Source organism: Tenrec ecaudatus, chromosome 7, assembly GCF_050624435.1.
Source record: "Tenrec ecaudatus isolate mTenEca1 chromosome 7, mTenEca1.hap1, whole genome shotgun sequence".
Lineage (NCBI taxonomy): Eukaryota > Metazoa > Chordata > Mammalia > Afrosoricida > Tenrecidae > Tenrec > Tenrec ecaudatus.
The window spans coordinates 118,951,703-118,955,467 of NC_134536.1; the positions used below are offsets into that span (position 1 = coordinate 118,951,703).

General features: G+C 46.8%; 1 pseudogene; it reads right to left on the reverse strand.

The window, feature by feature from the left end:
* Positions 1 to 1,939: 1,939 nt before the first annotated feature.
* LOC142452908 (E3 ubiquitin-protein ligase RBX1 pseudogene) lies at positions 1,940 to 2,469 on the reverse strand (annotated as a pseudogene).
* Between the last annotated feature and the right edge of the window lie 1,296 nt (positions 2,470 to 3,765).

The window sequence follows — 3,765 nt, forward strand, 5'->3', positions numbered from 1 at the left end:
AGAAGTATAATGAAGTTACTTATGGCAATTGTGCTGGTGAAGTGCTGGGTGTTGGGTAAGTAAGTAGTGCCTGAGCTTTGGCTTGTGTAACAAGTTAGCACCTTTATCTGCCTTTCGAACTAGATGTAAAGGAGGTACCTTGCTTGGGGCAACCACAACCTTGGTCAGCATTACTCTCACGTTGGCAGGAAGGGCAGGAGTGCGCAGCAGGAAGGGCAGACCGAGCACGCTCAGCCTTCAGGGTCCTGAGGTCTCACTGGGGGTGCTGACTTGTAATAGGCAGTGTGCTCCCTTCTCTTAGCAGCTGCTAAAAGGCAGGACTGGCTGCTTCACCCTGGCTCTTTGGGTCTCCCTTCCCCCCACTCTTCTCTTGAATGGCACATTCACGTCTCCTGTCCTCTCCATTAAATCAGACATGAAGAGAACAGTGGCAGTGGATCCAGCTTTATTGAGAGTGAGCCCAGCGAACTCTGCAGTGGGCTGCATGGAGCCTGACTGCCTTCTCTGTCTCCTCCTCTTCCGTGAATCCAATTAGCCCTGACCCAGCTACTTTCCCGACAAAGGGGTCAGCCATCGCTTAGGTCCAAAGGAAAGCACCTCACTGGGACACTGCAGGCACCCTAGAGAAGGTTTCATCTGAGGCCAAAGGGACATGTGGCTGTTGTTTATTATTCAACAGACAATAATGCATTATTCATCTTTCATCTATTCAGAAGCTACTTACTGAAAACCTGCTAAGTACAAAGAGCCCTTTGCTGAGAGATGGACATCCAAAGGCAAACAAGGTGCCATTCTCACCCTCCTGATAAAGAGAGACTTATTCTAACAGATCCCTATATTGCAGAGCGAGTGCTAAGGGCTGTGAGGGAGGTACCCTGGGTGTGATGGAAGAATGAAAGAGGAGTACCTAGCTCTTTTGTGTTGAGGTTGTCAAGAAATAGGGTAATATTGGAGGTGAGCCACATAGGCAGAATTTAATAAGCATTCCAGGTAGAGAGACCAGCAGATGTTGACATCACAGCATCAGGGAACTTTCAGGAATGGCAGTGGCCGGCACGTAGGACAGATATAGGTGGAGCCACATCCCTTAAAATTGAGCTGCCATAGAGCTGATTCCATATGTGTGTCACCCCATGTGTAGCCAGAGAAGAACTATGCTCCACACAGTTTTCATTGGCTGCTTTTGGGGGAGTAGATTGCCAGGCCTTTCCTCTGAGGCACCTCAGGTTGGACTCAAACCATCATCAACCTCTCCATTAGCAGCTGAGCACATTAACAACCATTGGTCCCACCCAGGGTTTCTGCCACCTTTCTCACATCCCTTGGCTCAAGTGCCTGTGGCCACTGTAACGAATTACGACAAACTAGGTGGCTTAAGATATCAGAAATGTATTTTCCCACAGTTCTGGAAGCCACAAGGACAAAACCAAGGCAGACGTAGCCACATTCCTGAGACGCGCACAGAGAATCAGCCCTGGCCTCTTCCAGGGGTAGGCAGCATTCCTTGGCCGGTGGCATCATCCCTGCAATGTCTGTCTCCAACTTCACACAACCTTTTATTCTTCATTCTGTGTAGTTGTCCTCTGGTATACTATCATGAAGGATCCCTGTTGGAGTAGTGCTTGGGCATTGGGCTGCCAAGCTCAAGGTCTGCAGTTCAAAACCACCAGTAGCTCCTTTGGAGAAAGACAGGGCTTTCTACTCTCATAAACAGTTACAGTCTTAGAAACACACAGGGCAGTTCTCTCCTGTTCAATCCTGGTGGCACAATGGGTTATGTGTTGTACTGCAAGGTCAGCATACAAGGTCAACACTTCAAACCTACCAGCTACTCCATAGCACAATGATGAGGCTAACTGCTCTCATAAAGATTGACCGTCTCAGAATCCCAAAGAGGCAGCTGTCTTCTGCTCCACAGGTTTTCTTTTTTTTTTTTTCCATTTCTGAATCCAACTGGAATTTTATTTGACACAGAACACGATATGGTTGCATGAGCACGACAAACTGAAGACAAGGCAGCGAAGACATGGTTCTATCTAATTATAATTAAGTAACAGGAGGGCGAGGCAGCAAATGAATAACCAAACATTTAAGCTTGATAGAAGAATTCATTTTTTCTAATGCCCATACTTTTGGAATTCCCACTCTCTGTGTCCAGTGGACAAACCTGCCGTGTTTTGAGCCAGCGAGAGATGCAGTGGAAATGAAAAGCATGGTTACAGACTCCCCAGGCAACGGTACACTCTTCCGACGTGGCAGATGCCTGGTTAGCTTGACATTCTATGCAGAGATCCATAATGTGGTTCCTGCAGATGGCACAGTTATCAACCACAATATCCCAAGCCCAGAGGGCTACTGCATTCCACTTTTTCACTTCAAAGCGCTTCTTGCCCGCGCCGCTGTTGGTGCCGCTCGGGGTATCCACATCCATCGCTGCCGCCATTTTGGAAACACACGGTCCGCCGTCTGGCTGCTGCTCCACAGGTTTTCTATGAGTCAGAATTGACTCGTGGTAGTGGATGGTGGGGCACTGTTTCGAGGACTCATATAATTGGATTTAAGGTCATCTGGATCATTCAGGATGATATCTTCATTTCCAGATCCTTAACTTTTTGTCTGCAAAAATCCTCTTCCATATTAGGTCATATTCACAGATTCTACAAATTAACACAGCCATTTCGACACACCATACGCCTCAACATGAAAGAAAGATGGTAGAGTTCATAACCAATTTTACTGTTCGTCATCGGATATAAAGAGTGTAAAAACAGTCCTCTGATTTGCTTTGGCATGTTCTGACTCTTAAAATCTTCAGGAATTGATATTCATCTCTATCTAATTCACTCCACCAGTGAATTAATGGAAGGAGTCTCTGATTAGCTCATAGCCTCAGTAATAAATCTCACAGTGACCTCGAGGTCAGGAGAATCAGCGCTCTTCTTGGGGTGCTGTTTATATCCTTGGTTCTTTCCCACGTACTCTTTAATGCCCCCTATGCCCTGCTCAGCCCAGCGACCCTCTCTCCTTTGACTCAGCCCATGCTGGCTTGTCAGTCACTCGATCCACTTCTGAAGCTGTTCTGAGTCAGGGGCTTCAAGTCAATGGGTAGGTGGGGATACAGCCTGTGAACTGGGGTCAAATACCTAAAAAGATCATTCATCTGCTGACGTAGCACTTGTGAATTGTCACATTAAATGAAAGTCTGGAAATGTCTCTGCCCTTAACAGCATTTCCAGCTTCCTTATACGTAGTTCTCTCTATTGGCTGGAGAGAAGCTGTCAGGAAGAAAACTCCATCCCGCCACACTGGGTGAATGGAGACTGGATAGCTATGTGGGGGCCCACATTATGAAGGTCTTCCCAGGTGTTAGACAGAAACTTGAGAATACAATGATTTTCTACCAGAGTTAGGGGCATGGCACACCCTTTTCATGTCAATCACGGGTGTCTGGGCACTGTTTTGATGGGAGTATGTCATAACCCTGAAGTATATTGAGATTGAGACGGATGGATGGATGGATGGATGGATAGATAGATATTTAGATGCCATCAAGCTGGCTCTGGCATATGGCATGGCTCTGCATCATAATTATGCTTGCTGGTATGTTTGAGTCTATGGTTGGAGTGATTGTGATTTTATGGATCAGAACATACTACTGGAGCCCAAAATGTATCCCTCCCCCTCTTTGGCCTATGCTTCACCAAACCTCCTCCAGCGATGGATCATGCCTGAGGACAAGTCTAAAGCAAGCATATAGGACAATGT